The 16107-nt window shown below is 40.7% G+C and overlaps 1 protein-coding gene across 1 annotated transcript in view; it reads right to left on the bottom strand.

Moving 5' to 3' along the window:
- The window catches only part of DGLUCY (D-glutamate cyclase), a 1244793-nt gene extending 1231989 nt beyond the window's left edge, over nucleotides 1-12804 (bottom strand). The window contains exon 1 of the mRNA XM_044074708.1: nucleotides 12251-12804. The gene's annotated coding sequence lies outside the window, so the exon portion shown is untranslated. The remainder of the gene's footprint in view (nucleotides 1-12250) is intronic.
- Between the last annotated feature and the right edge of the window lie 3303 nt (nucleotides 12805-16107).

Raw genomic sequence — 16107 nt, 5'->3', positions numbered from 1 at the left:
AAAGGCACTATGGGGGTGGCAAGAACCTTTGGCAACATCCTAAAACCCAGGGGCGACAAGTGCAAGCCGTCCCTAGTGAAGCCTCGTGGCTTGTTGAGCATGTCATCCCAGGCTGACAGACACTGGATCCCCTTTGAATGACACCAACATTTTAGCCAATTGTTAAAATTGACCATTTTGTCTTCATACTGTGGCATCATTCTAGGTGAGGGTAAGATGCTGCTCAAGGTCAGGGTCATACCAGCATGGGCTACATGATCAGAGAGCTCCTCTATGTCTCTTTTCATGTAGTCCAGGGAAGTACGTCTCAGGTCATTCACACCAGCATGTACAATGACTGAGTCATATTTGTACTTGCCTTGGAGTGACCTGAGTGCTTGTGTTATGTGGTGGATCCTAGCACCCGACAGGCAGCTCACTGTTACCTTCTCTTTGTTCAGCATGGTGAGCAGGACGTTAGTGTGTCTGACAATAGAGTCACCTATTACAAGTGTATCAGGTGTGTTATTCAGCCTTAAGGGCTGTGACTGTTTGGCACACTGACTTTGTGAGCTATGTGTTGCATGTGTTTTGTTTTGAGGTAGTGGTTGCTTGGATGTCTGCTTTGGAGGTCTCTGCTGCTTCGGTAGATTTTTATTTAGAGCCTCCGAGTATGTTTTTGTGTGTTTATGTGTTTGGTTTGTTGTTGTGGTAGGACTATGTGAGACTGGATTTGTAGTGTGTGAGGTTACCTTCTCCTCCTGGCTGGTTTCACCAGTTCTGAGTTGAGAGAGCTCAGCCTCCAGTTTGGCTATATGGTTGCATCTCTTACATGTATTTGAACTTGTTGGGAGGAGGAGAGGGTTGTCTGTGTACATGAGGCAGTTGTAACATTGCCTCAAGATTCCCAGATTCACCAGCTGGACTGGAGAGGAAACCAGCAACTGACCTTTGGACATGCTAGAATAGTATAGGGAACTCCTTTATCACTGAATCAAAAAGGACCAATAGGGGACAAGGTACTCGAAGGGAGTATATGAGGATGTAGTGCTTTTAGTTTACTAGTGCTAACTTGTAAAACTGCTTATATGAGCAACTGCAGGGCCTTAGATTTAGAATAGGGTGTTTAATTTGGGAGATAGAGCAGTTCTAAGGGAAAAAGTGAACAGTAGACTTTGTGGAGCCGGGAATGGTTAAAACTCAATTAAGCGGCACTGCCCGATACTGCGCTATGTGCAAAATCGTGCAAACCCGCGCTAAATCCGTTTTTTATACAGGGGACTTGAAAGAGCTAGAAATTTTTGTTTTTTTTTTTCTTTTTTTTGAGCACAAACAGTAGAAAAACATACAGTAATTGCTTAACACAGGCTAGCGCACTTGAGTGAGCAGCCTCAACAGATAAAATTCAACAAAAACAAACTTTTAAGTGCAGGTAAAAGAAACTTATCAAAACAGGCTTTAAACAGGCAAAAACAGCAGTTTTAACTCGCTTTCTTCGAGAGAAGACACTTGCAAAGTTAATAGCAGAAAAATATACTTAAATCAGTTGGTAGTCGCTCTTTTCCGCCTATCTGATGCTAGCACCACTCTGCAGGACCATGAGGAGCTTTTGCTGGGCTGGAACAAGCGAAAAACTGCGCCAAAGCGGGTTTTTTATACAGGGGACTTAAAGAGCTAGAAATTAGCCCAAAACAGCCAATAGACTACAAGATTCTGTGCTGAGATCACTCCTCCAGGGACAGATAGGCTGCTCAAAGCTCCCCACTCCCACTGGTGAACAAAGAAGCTTCCTTCTATCCAAGTAATGAAATGGGCAACACAGGAACTATACTAAAGTCCAGAATACAGCAATGCCTGTATTAGGGACTATTCTAGGTCAGGAAAAGTGGGAAACAAGGATTTTTTTTTTGTTTTTTTTTCTTTTTTTGAGCACAAACAGTAGAAAAACGTACAGTAATTGCTTAACACAGGCTAGCGCACTTGCGTGAGCAGCCTCAACAGATAAAATTCAACAAAAACAAACTTTAAAGTGCAGGTAAAAGAAACTTATCAAAACAGGCTTTAAACATAATCTTCCTACAGACTCTGTTCACCAATTTACTAGTTTAATAACTCATAAACTACCTGGAATTCACTAAGCATGTAAGTCTTCATAAGGGAGGACCACATCTCAAGGGCATTTGTGCCTTTCTGGTATAATCTCTACCTCCCAGATCCAAGATATGGGGTTTAGTGCTGACCTCCCGAGAATGTCTGGATGTCATTTTCATATTTTCCTTGTGTCTAGATGGGGGTCTTCTCCCAGACCATGCTAGCTGCTTGGATACACTAAACTCTCTATAAACATATATACCTTGTACTGGAAACATGTCAGTAAATCAACAGCACTTTCTCTGAATGCCCTTTCAGTGAAAATATCTCACAAAAAATCACATTCTGTGATGCAAATAAAAAATCTTTTTTACACAGGAGATACCCCACACATCCCCAAACTTAAAAATACCTTTCAGAGGTCACACAACAGTAGAGAAAAGGGAATTTTCCACTTTCACAAAAACTGTTTTCAGGGAAATATTTTTACTGAGATAACATTCATCAAAATTGCCACTGCTAAAAACACACATTCCCTTATACTTAACTTTTGCATTGTAGTAACCTAGACTGTGGCTGAAAAAGCCCAAGGACCTTGCCAGTTTCTAGATTCACCGATATTCTAAGGTTATTGACCATTTATATCTTGCCAGTACCCTCCCTTAGGCCATACCACCTTTCTACAGGTGGGTCCTATCCACCAATCCTGAAGTAAATTTATGAAAACCCATCCAGTCATCTAGGGTATGTTTAACAGAAGACAGTGAGTCACACTGCTTAACATGCAGGTTAAGTTTATTACAGAGGTTAGAGAGGTGCTAAGCTTATAAACCTGTCCCTCCGCTGTGTTTTATTTATCTGAAGAGGAAGATTTTTTGTCCCTGGTTCTTGTGTTGGTGGAGCCATTAAACTATGGATATACAAATGGTCCAGGACAACAGGGTCTCTATTGCCACTGCAAGCAAGACAGCTCTCTCTCCTCTAACATATATGACACCAAATAAAGGTATAAAGCTTTCATGTCGGTTGATAGCTCAGAGACTTTAGGCTTATGATCTTTTTGGTTACTCCAAAACACTGCTAAAGTCCAAAAGAACCTCCAAACACAAAACCTCCCTGTAATCAAAAAACTGGAGCCGTTGTCAAGTGAATAAGTATTTTCATTCTTTTAATTTTTAAGAACTTCATCAGATTCAAATCCATTAAAAAAGTCATAATCCTTTTAAACCTAGTGCAACTAATCACACCACTTTTTTAAACAGAAACTTACTTTGTTAAAAGCACAGATACATAAAAATCACAATCAGTATATCATAAATGATGACTAAACTTACAACAGTACCTATTAATGACATTGTACTAATGTTCTTGTATTAATGTTTCTATTAAGAAATGTAAATAAATAAATAGTTGTTACAATCACTTCAAGTCAGCATTTAAAACTAATTAAAGTGTCTCGGCTTTAAGTTGGAGATAACTAGCATGTGAAATTCTGTCATTTAACCCTGGGGCTTGTGTTGCATTTAACAAGATTTGCCGAAACACCTCCCTTGATTCTAGTAAAACTGACCAGTTCCCTCCTTCTGAATTTTGGTGAAACTTTTCTAGTACAGAAATCATAAGGTTATTAAAAAGCACACTCCTTTGAATCTTTTGCCAGTGCATTATTAAAGTAATTTGTTTTAATAGTGTAGTTTTACTGATATATTCTCACTTTCAAGTTTTTTCTGTTTTCCAAATGTAAAACGCTCGACAAGACAGACACGTAGCTAAATAAACCACATCACTGCTGTAACAATTAAAAGATCTGTTTATTCTTATCTCCCTAGGACAGGGGTTGCCAAAGTGTGCGTCACGGCACCCTGGAGAGCCGCGGCTTCCTCACAGGGGCGCCGCGAACTATTAGTGACTAGTATGTACTATTTCAGACAATATCAAACCTTACTGCAGTTTGATTTGCTTTTTTCTTGTGTTTACACACCCCAAACTGGGGAAAATGTTTGATTAACTTTAAAATATGGTGCCCAGAATGTGGAGAAATTGTCTCAATTGCAGTATATGGTAAGTTCCTTAGAAGGAGTGCTGGCTGCCTTTCTTTTATCTTATTTTTGTGGATTTACCTGTGTTTATTTCAACACATAAGTAACTTCCTCACAGGAGAGTGAGGCTAACATAATTTCCTTGGTATGAAAGAACTCCTCAACACAGAAGTGATTGACAGGTCTGTGTGTAAGAAAAGTAACTTCCTCACAGGAGAGCGAGGCTAATGTAATTTCCTTGGTATGAAAGAACTCCTCAAAACGGAAGTGATTGACAGGTCTATGTGTTAACCAGCTTAGTAGTACGCTGCTGAGTTCTGTATTTAGTACCGGTCTGTTAATATTGTCAAGCGGTTGTTTATTGGCAAACAAAGCTATAAGGGTGTGTGGCTACTTATTGTAACATAAGCTTTTGTAAACTACAGCACTGCTGTTGATGCTGGATTCCGCCTTTCCCACCCCCACGACGAATCGCTTGGTGATGTATGACTTTGAGTGTTGTTTATAAAGTTTTACCTCAGTTCAGTTAAGCTTTAGCTGCTACTCAGTAACTTCTTGAGATGGAGGAATGCTGTTATGTGAAAGCTGATGTTTGGTTACTATGACGAGTGAAGTAATAAAATGATGGCTGACATTTGAGTTTCAGACTTCATGCACTTAGGAAGGTTAATGCTAATGCAGAACTTGTTATTTTAGTAACTTTATGACCAAGTAGAAGCATAAAATTCATTAGCAGTTCCTTAAAGAGGCAGTCTGACTTCCAAAATAGGTGAAGTACTATGTTAAACAACAGAAGGATGTGTTCTGTGCAGAATTAATTTGAGGATTCTTGCAAGGTACAAAAGAAGATACGTTCTGTGTAGATTAGAATTAATTTGAGGATTCTTGCAAGGTACATGCAAGAAGCATATGGTGGGTTGGAGCAGTGAGTACAAAGAATTTCTTACAATCTTCCATTCAGTTGGTTGCTTTGGACAGGAGGAGAAGCTGGACTGAAGCTTTGTTTTTGGTAACAGTTTTTTTGAGCTTTTGTGTGTCTTTGTATTTCATGTGACTCTATTGTACTTGTTTGCTTTCTTATTCACTGAATGCATAGATAACGGTGACAAATGCAGCTCTTTTCAGAAAAAGTGACAAAATGCTGTAAATTGCTGAATTCCACATAAGTACACAATTTAATAACAGGACAGCAGGACATACTGAAAAGTCTGAATTTTTTTTGGCAGCACCATCAGATTTGTCAGAAATTGTATTCATTAGATTTAGGAGAAAGCTGAATGAGGTTTGTATAAAAATAGTTCTCATTAGGCAAACTGAAAGTTATACAAAGTATAAATAAGTCCTGAGGGTCACCAGAAATGGTCCATCTTCTTACAGATCTGTTGTGGTAAATGACCTATAGCTTTTGTATGTCTGTTAGATGTTGGCATGCTTTGTAGATGGAGTGCTAGAATAGTGTTTAATTGTGTTGTGTTTTAATAAATGAGCAAAAAGAAATATGAGGCAAAAGTGAGAAATGAAAATATTAGTATTATGTTGTACTTCACAGTATTTAGATGTGCGCACGTGGAAGGGGGCATGAGGGAAGATCTGATTCAGGAACAGAGTGCACTTTTGAGTAGTTTTCATATTCTGCTTATTGGCTGAGTAGAATTTATTTTCCTCAACATTCTAAGACAACCCTTATGGCCGCTTCAGTATCAGATGATCTGGATGGTCTCTGCTTACCTCTCCAGTTCTTTCACAAGATTCAACATTCAGCTCAAGAATACATGTTATTTTCAGTTTTTTTTTCACTTTTACATTCATTTATTCTGCACACATACCTCTCACCTTCTTAGATCAAGAAATCTGGACAAAGCCAAAAATAGTGGGGATACAAAAGCACATATAGGGACACTTTTAAGTACTGCTCTCACAAACTTAGAAAGTTGATAGAAATGCAGGTTTTGCATTAGCATGAATTTTCTGAAGGGTATCAAGTATGAAACACAACTGTCTGTCATTTTCTGACTTCAACCTCAATGATTTGCCGGTGATTTGCCAGAAAACAACAATTTTAAGAGAAAAAGACCAGAAATACGAGGCAAAAATCTATACAGCTGACAGGTATGCTGGACAGAACTTAAAGTTAATAAGGTTGCCATTAGGTGTGCTTACCTCTCAACCATAGTAGATAAGTGTTATGCTGTTAAGAAGACTGTACACTTTTTTTGGTAATTGTCTTTTAATGTACTTTTGAGCTTTTATCCCCAGGTCTCCTAGTCCAGTCGGGCAGCCTCGTTAAACAAATGTCAAATAACTAAATGAAATATGCACTTTATGCACACCGCGGGGGGTGGCCACCTTGGGAAATCTGGATTCAGCAAGGGAGCCTTGAATCAAAAAAGTTTGGGAACCACTGCCCTAGGATATTTCATTTTTGGTTACAAACTTTTTGGGGTCTAATTGTTTGATAAGTTGAGTGTGATATATCCCAAATGGCACATCATGCTTGATAACTGATCTGAACGATGCTGAGTACGAGGGAGTGATTACTTCTTTAGACCTTGATGATATTCCTTTGGCAATTAGCTGTGCTAAATAAAAGGATTTCCAGAAACCATTGTCATATGATAGTCAAAACAGAGGGCATTATCACACCAAGTTAGTAGGTCCTTCACAACATTTTCATTTTGTAATGATGTGTTGTCTACACAGTATAAAGAGGAGTGGAGCTATTTCTGATTTTGCACAGCATTCCTGGTGTTGCTTTATATTTTCACCCTATTCCTCATAAAATGTTTAATTTTCTGTAAATCACTGAAGTATGCAGTCAGTCAAGAATGCCACAAATTAGAGTGTCATGGTTCTTATTATTCTGAGAGTGTATGTTGATGCAATTTTTTTTGTTCTAATAACCCTTAAGTGAATTATATAAATACTTCAAAAAAGACCCCGATTTTGGCAATTTTTCCACCTCTCCCCCACCCATTATTTTTGGATTTATCTAGAAGACCTGAGCTAAGAAGTTGAGAAGTATGCATGTAACCCTACTAATACAGGACTCTCAACCATACCTGTTTTGGGGGGGTATATTCCTGTTTTCAGTCATCATAACTCATCACACACTTATCTTAAAACAACCCCCAACCACACAATTCTGAAACTCTACTAATTAGAATACCAGAACATATAAAATATGCTAGCCTCATCCTATAAACTGATTACTCCAATTAAATACCAAAAGATTTATCTATATACAAGTTTCTGGGACCAACAAGGAACAGTGCTTACAGAAAATAAAAAACTAAGAGCAATCAAATCTACTATTAAAATGTCCCCATTCAAAAAAACGTCTATACACGCAATTAATGATTAACAATAGCACATACTGTAATCCATCTATAGGTTCATAGGTTCATACTAGGCTATCTGCCCTGGGGCAATTATAAGCCTAGCCCGATTCTGTATGGCTTACGCCACCCCTTGATTTGAGTATACTGTGCCCTTTTTAAGGTTTAGTTTACTGTGCCTCTGTCTAATAGTGACATGGGAGTAATCCCAGGGACAAACCTACGATCCCCTATCCACCTATCGAGATTCTTCTTGGAGAGATTCAGTGAGGTGCTCTGCCTCACATGAACTGGAATTCTATTCCAGAGCGAAGGGAGCCTCTGGGTTATGAACCTGTCCCTCCAGCAAGTTCTATTTATTTCTGTGCTGAGGTTCAAGTCCCTCGAGCGTGTGGCTCTAAGGGATTTAGATTTACTGAGGTGGAGCATGTCCATTAATTCTGGATTTGACATAGCTTTGTATGTCAGGCATAGATCGCCTCGAAGTAGGCGGTATGCAACTGAGTAGAGCTGGAGTTTTTTTAACCGAGCAGCATATGGCATCTGTTTGAGACCCTTGATCCTCTTGGTGAGATACTTTTGGGGTCTTTCTAATTGCTGCAGGTGTCGGGTAAGGTACATCCCAAAAGGGGCATTGTATTCTATGATGGGCCTGATGAGGGATGAATAAAGGTTAATTAATGGTACACTTAATTTTTATAATTAAATTGGGCCTTATGTTCTAGCAAACAACAATATAGATTGGTGCTGCAGAAGATGTATATGAATGAAATTCATGAATTATTATTTGCTACATGTTTTTAATATGACAAGCAACTGTATCTATTTATCTATTTATTTATTTATTTATCTGCATGTTTAATACCTATAAGAGCTCGTATAGATGCAATATTGCAAATTTTTAAAGCATTTTTATCAACATTGATTTGTGCAATGAATTTCACTAGCTTGCTGCTAGATTTGATATTACGGATGTCACTGGTGCTTTAAATCTGTAATTAGAACAACTGTAATTGAAGTTGAACTAATTAGTTGTTAACTTCAAGTAGTATATAACAATCCAGTTTGGTAATGATTCTACATCTTGAAAAAGCCTGGTAGGAACCAGGCGAAAGCGCTTGACTGATTTTTTACCTTTTTATATTTCTTAAAGAATAAAAGTTGTTGAATATCTCTCAGCTATTTTGCTCCTGATTTTCTTCAGTTGGACAAACTTTGGATCCTTCAAACCAAGCCCCATCACCCATGGTGGTTTTTAAGCTTTGGATTTTGTATTGCAGTGGTTTTTTGGTCTTGATGAATAAAGGGGCACGATTACCTCTCTTGATCTAGATGTGAAACCCTTCGTGATGAGGTGGGCTATGTAGAAGGTCTTTCTAACCACTTTGGCAATGTGGTTTTCAAAGGAGAGATTGCTATCAACTTGGGTCCCTAATAACTTTCTCTGTACTTAATGGGTTTCCGCCTGTGTGGTAATTTGTGGGCACATTGTTTTTGCCAAAGGGTATGACTATACATTTTTTGGCATTTAGCTTTAAACCATGGTGCTGGCACCAGTTATCTGTCTCTGTGAGACCTTTTTGAAGGATGTTTGTGTCAGCTGGAGAGTCGATTATGGCGCCCAGTTTGCAGTCATCTGCGAACTTAGTGAGCCATAGTCCTCCCACGTTTGCCTGTACCTTGGAAAAGTATATACCGAACAAGAGTGGTCCCAGGACAGAACCCTGTGGGATGCCACTTGTGACCAGTTTTGAGTCTGACATGGCTTCAGCAACTCTCACTCTGTGGGTTCTGTCTTTGAGCCAGTTTGCGACCCATCTTGTGACATAGGGGTTTATATTTAAGCTGGATAGCTTATCTATGATGCCCGAGTGGGGTATTGTGTCAAATGCCTTTGCAAGGTCCAGATAGGCTGTGTGGACTACCTTCCCTTCATCTATGGCATTGGTGACTGTTTCGAAGAAGTCAACCAGGTTCAAAAGGCAAGATCTGCCTTTGACAAAGCCGAACTGGGTAGGATCTAGTGTCTGTAGGTCCCCAATGTCTTTGTTTATGAGCTCCATGATGATCCTCTCCATAGCCTTGCAGACTAAGCTAGTCAGGCTTATGGGGCGATAGTTTCCAGGGTCCGTAGAGGCTCCACCTTTGTGGAGTGGGACCACTGTTGCTGTACGCCATTCTGTGGGCACATATCCTGTAGTGAGGCTGAGATTGTATAGCTGTTTTATCTGAGGGATTAGTTCTTCTTGGAGTTCATGTAGGACGCACCCTGGGATGCCATCTGGTCCCATAGAAGCAGTGTTTCTTGCTTTGGAGAGGGCAGCCTTCACTTGAGCATCAGAGATGTTTGGGAGGCAGCCCTCTGCCGGGATAGATACTTGCTCTTTTGGGGAGAAGTTTGCACTGAACCTGTCTGCCAGGATATTGGTGATGTCTGTGGGTGCAGTGTTTTTTTTGTCATTTAGAATCAACTCAGAACAAGTCTGGGAGTTGCATCCCAGGTTCCTAACATAACTGAAAAAAGCCTTATGATTGTCTTTGGTGTCCTGTGCAATTTTTCTCTCAAAGCTGGCCTTGGAGGATTTTATGAGGGATCGTAATTTTTTGCTAGTACTGATCAGAGATGCCTTCCCTATTAGGGATTTTGCTCTATCATGTAGTAGCTTCCTCCTTCTGTTGTACAGTTTATTTATGGCAGGGGTCCACCAGACTGGACGCCTGCCTTTGGATGATTGGGTCTTGGTTTTGTTTGGGATAACATGGATCCATGCATTCCTGGAGATGTCCGTAGAATGCGTTTATATAGGATTCTGGAGTTTGGGCCGTAGTTTCCACTGGCCCTGGGGCCTTGAAGGATTCCACTTCGGTTTTGAGAAGTAAGAAGTTCGCTTTTGAGAAGTTTTTCACTGTGGTTTTCTGGGCTGGGGGTGGGGTCGGGATGTGGACATCCAGTAAAATTAATTTATGGTCTGATCTTACCAATGAGGGACATACTTCTGGTGTGGAGCATAGAGTCCCCATGTTGGTAATGATCAGGTCTAGTATGTTGTCCCCTCTTGTGGGAGTGGTGACTAGTTGTTCCATAGCATTTGAGTTTATAATTTCCAGGAAGCTTTGGGCTAAGGTGCTGGGGCTTGAGTAGTGCTCCCAATCAATGTTTGGGTAGTTGAAGTCGCCCAATATAATGGTGTTCGGAGAAATCTTCATGTTCTCCAATGTTTTCAGGAAAGCTGAGTGGGATTCCTGACTTTGAGAGGGTGGTCTGTAGGATGCTATAAACTGAAAAGCAGTCTTGCCCACTGTTAGTTGCACATGGATGGTCTCCGATACTTCGTGCATTACCACTAACCTGGAGGTGTGGATATCCTTGATAAATATGGAAACTCCCCCTCCTTTTGTGGTTCGGTCCGGGTTTTGGGGCCGAAAAGCATGATATGAGGTATAGCCTGGTAGTGCTGGGGTGCTCTCTGGAGCCTTGAACCAGGTTTCTGTCAATGCACAGATATCGATGTTCTCCATACTGAGGAGAGCTTCGAGTGCGTGCATCTTGAGGTTAAGACTTCTGGCATTAAGCAGCATTACCCTCAGTTTCTTGTTCCTTGTGCTGTCTATGGGGGTGGGTTTGACTATATTAAACAAGTTTAACCCTAAAGTCTCCCCTGCATGTCCAGGTTGCTCTTTTCCTCATGCTGATATCCTGAGCATATTGTGTGGTTCTGCAGATACTCCCATAAGCTTTGGTGCTCTCTTAAGGTGCGCTTAGGGTTGATTTGCGATATCCCATTTTTTTCTATCTTGGGAAATGGCTGTTCTCCATGTTACTGATATCAAGTTTACAAATCAAAAGCATCACGCTCTAATTAATTAAACTTTATATTCCTAAAAATTGGCTAGACTGCACCAAACTTTCTTGGGATGGTTTCAGAAACATGGCAACCAAGTACATATTCTCTCAAAAACTTATTATAAGAAGTCTTAACAAAAGAGCCTACTATCAGAAATTTTGGAAACTTGGACAACATTCTGGGAGATTAGACACAGGATGAAAACAGATAAGTTATCTGAGGGGAGTTACCAATAGGGCCCAAGGAATTAAAACACTATGTTTTCGTTTGTTCTTTCTCCTTTCTGCATTCCTCTCACTTCAGATGCATTCTGATGTTCCCACAGTTACGAATACTTTTATATGCATACTAAGCTTTAATGTGGTATCAAGCAGCATTTGTAAATATTGTTGATGGGTTTTTTGAATCTTCAAGTGTACTTACTACTGCTGAGTTCAAGTGTCTGAATGTACCTGTTTGCATGTGTTGCATAAAACAACAAAGAAAACCAGAACAGACGACCAGCATACTGATGAAATCAATATTTTAAAGAAAGAGTACTCACATGTTGCATCTCCATTTTTCAGAAAAGCAAAAACAAATGACTTTCTGGGGTAGATCATTCATTAAAGTTACATGTTTTACACTGTGGTAATATTTTATATTTTTGCATCATTTTGCAACTCATTTTTTAACTTGGACTAGCGTTTGACTAGCTCCCACCAAAGCTATTGGAAGTGAGAAGATTTAGGTATTCAAGAGTCACTAGATGTCTTTTCATGAGCCATTATACTTATTTTCATACAATGTCTGCAGGTCGATAGGTGTACCAACCAACAATGGAAGCAGTTAACGGGGTGTATATCTGATCACGTGGGCAAAGTACCTTTAAAACATTTCTAAATATACACCTGTGTGACATATGTAAATAAAATAATTACTTGTACTTAGTTATACCAATCAACATCCTGGAGGCTCTTACCGTGGGAACGGGAGGCCTGCGGCACAAAACGATGTGGTGCCGCAAGAGGAGGCGGAGTCTGTTTAATGTGATTGTTGAAGTTTACGAACGTCTCGCGGACAGCTTAGCTATGTGTATATTTCACGCTGAGGTTAAACCGTTGGTGATTGTTCGTTTTTGTTGTCTTTACGACATGTCGCCGTCAACAAATTTATACAAACACTTTTCAGAAAATCGCGGTTTTTCTGTGGAATCCTGGCGGCGGTTTTGCTGATGACATCTTCTGCACACTGCCAAGTAACACCAAAAGTAAATCATTTCTCTGGCCTTACTGGACAGTGTAGGCCGTGGATTTTGCATATCTTGTTCATTTTAATTTGATGTGAGCCAGTGTGCGGTAGCACGCAGGTCCTGTTATAGGGAGCCTGGACATTCATTTACCAGCTAATTAGACATTTTTTACAGGTCTTCAGAATTACTGGCTTATGAAGAGTTATCCCAGTGCCATTCAACAGCCACAGGGTATAAGGAGCAGTAGACTGCACACTATACTTTTTAAATAAAGACATTATACTCGGGGCAAATGCAGGTTTGAATACTGCTTGTTGAAATTTTTATCAGTATAACTTACTGTGTTTTGTTTACGCATACAGTATGCCATTCTTGCCCTTTAGTGCTCTACTGCATAGCTTTCAACTGTCTAGATGTTGGCCTCGTAGTTTTTGGTCTTTACCTCATAAATTGTGTGGCTTTCTGGAATATTATTGAAGTCAGTAACTAATAACAAGCATTTGAGTTTCAGAGTTTGTATCCTTCAGAAAATACATGCCAATGCAGAACATATTCTGTCAATGTTCTAAGCGCAATATTTAAAATGCGTCCCTATTTTTGGGCCAAGTGCAATATTTAAAAGGTGCCCCTATTTTTTTGGTCACACACTATACTAAGGAATGGTTAAAAGGTACGTTTGTGACACAGCAGTTGCAGTATGGTTTTGATTAACCAAACAGCAATACTACCATTGATACACCCCACTAGAACGTACCTTGGGGAAGAAACATGATTACTGGCCAGGAGCAAGGGGAGGAGAGCAGAGCAGAAGAAGCTTTTTTCTCCAAAGTCTTTTGTGACACAGCAGACAGCATTGTCACTTCACACCAAGAGGTTCTCCAGTTCAAGTCTAGGCTGGGCTGCCTTCTGTGCAGAGTCAGCATGTCCTCCCTGTGTCTGTGTGGGTTTCCTCCAGGTTTTCAAATTTCTCCAAAGCAAGCTTTAGCCTACTAAGCGAGGGTATAAAAACTACCCCCCCCCCAGCCAACAATGACTCATGCATAGGAGTACGCAAATGCCCTGTATAACCACCTAAACAACTGTACAGACTCGGCTGTACCTGACTGGATGAAAACCAGGTCCTCCTGAAAAAAAAAATCAGGCCACCCTGATGGACTGCAAGTATAAACAGGTTATATAACAAAAGGAAGAAACTGTTATCTAAGAACAGGAGGGAATTTACTCACTAGAGGAAGAATACCCTCCACAGCTTCAACAAGCAAACCAGATGTCTTGTAAAGTCCTTTAACGCCAGTTATGAGGCTAAATTAGCATCTTTAGCTAAAGACAGTCAAAGGCTTTCTTTAGCTATGTCCGAAATCTTAAACGGAATGCCCAGCTATCTGAGGAACTTAACTGTGGACAGTACTACTCACACTGAACCTTAAGAAATTACCAACCTGCTGGTGGACAGATTTGGCATAAATTTCACCTCCCTGTCCTCATCAGACACACCCCAAAGAATCCCTGTCACCAGTCCACTATCTAGCATCTCCAAAGAGCGGGTAATATCCGCCCTCTCCAAGGCCAAAAACACAGCCTCAGTGGGACCAGACAACATCCCAGGCTGCTTACTATGCAATCTAAAACAAGACCTAGTAGAACTGCTTGGCACTGTCTTCAACCACAGCCTGAGCTCTGGGTTTGTTCCAGCAGAGTGGAGAACAGCAACAGTTCTCCCCTTACACAAAGGGAGTCCATCAACCAACCCTGGGAACTAAAGACCCATCCTCAGGGCCAATAGCCTAGTAACTTCCTATGATCCTATAAGCCTAACCAGCCTTATCTGCGAGCCCATGGAAAGAATCATCATGGAACTTATCAACAAGGACATAGGCGACCTCCAAACTCTTGACCCGACCCAGTTTGGCTTTGTTAAGGGCAGGTGTTGCTTATTAAACCTGATGGACTTCGAGAATAAGAATGTCACCAAAGCCCTGGATGAGGGCAAAGCAGTACATACCACCTATCTTGACTTAGCCAAGGCCTTCGACACAATCCCCCATTTAGGTATCATTGAGAAACTCTCCCAGATGGGGATTAACCCTTACATCACTAGATGGGTAGCAAACTGTCTCACCGACAAAACGCATACTGTCAAAGTTGGGGAGTCCACCCCAACTAGTAGACCAGTTACCAGTGTTGTACCACAGGGATCTGTGCTGGGCCCTCTACTATTTAGAATCTACTACTCAGATGTCCAGACGAAAGTAGGTGGCCTGTGGCTTACCAAGTTCACAGATGACTGCAAACTAAGTGCAATCATTGAGTCCTACAACGATGTTAACATATTACAAAAGGGGCTAATGCAGACTAATGGTTGGTGCCAGAGTCATGGTCTAAAACTAAATGCAAAAAACGTACATCATTATCCCCTTTGGCAAAGAAGTGGCCTCTGTAAATTATATTATAGATAGCATCCCCCTAAGCTCAAACACAGTGGTGAGAGACTTTGGAACACAGGTTGACAGCAATTTAAACTTCAATCACTATGTCTCCACAGTGGTAAGGAAAGCCTTCTAGGTTGCGCATCTTGTAAATAAGGGCATTGCATCCAAGACTAAGGATAACTTCTATATTCGACACTCATTAGACCTCGAATTGAGTACAATGCTCCCTTTTGCATGTACATCACCAGACATCTGCAATAACTGGAGAGACTACAGAGATTTCTAACCAAGAAAAACTGAGGGCCTCCAAAAAGTACAGTTTTGTACCTACCATAAATGTAGATGTTCGAGTGTCTTCACTGTTGCAGTCATTACACGTGGGTTATCCTGCCATCAGGTGATCCCGCAGTCAGCCAGAGTTCCAAAGTCTTGGTCTGGCATCAGTTGCTGTCGCTTCTTCCCTGACGTCAGTGTGCTAGGGGTATATAAGATGCAGCCGACGCCATTTTCTTCAGTTATTCTTGCCCCAGATGTCAGGTGCCCCCAAATAGGTAGGCAATACATATTGCTAATAAAACATACAACAAGGTAAAACAAAACCTTCAGTTACCAGCAAATACACCACATAGGTAGCATAGGGTAGAAAGGTATAGATTAGTCCCAGCTAAGAAAGAGGGGATGGCGGGTGGGTAACCAGGACTGTAGCAGTGAAGACACTCTAACATCTACATTTATGGTAGGTACAAAACTGTACTATGTTCATCGTGTTTCACTGCTGCAGTCATTACACTTGGGTTGAATCCCAAAGCGAGTTAGGGTGGCTGGTTCTATAGAGAATTTGGGGTGGCTAAGAGGCCCTGCAGCACTGCAGTGGCAAAGCCAGCTCTGGATCTATAATAAAGAGGAAAGTGATAATGCTTGGTAAAGGTGTGCACTGAACTCCAAGTTGCAGCTTCCAAGATATCTTTGGTAGGTACTCCTCTAAGGAAGGCAGTTGAAGTGGCTGTTGCCCTGGTGGAATGTGGCCTAATATTACTAGGTACAGGTTTCCCATGCTGTGTGTAGCAGAACCGGATACAGTGTCCTATTCACTTTGAAATTGTCTGCTTTGAAATAGCCTTACCGTGTGATCCTGCAGCATATGCTACAAACAATTGC

This window comes from Protopterus annectens, chromosome 6.part0 (assembly GCF_019279795.1).
Source record: "Protopterus annectens isolate FY-2018-M chromosome 6.part0, PAN1.0, whole genome shotgun sequence".
NCBI classification, from domain to species: Eukaryota; Metazoa; Chordata; order Ceratodontiformes; family Protopteridae; genus Protopterus; species Protopterus annectens.
The sequence above is the reverse complement of the archived record's forward strand: the minus strand, read 5'-3'. Positions and strand labels throughout refer to the sequence as shown.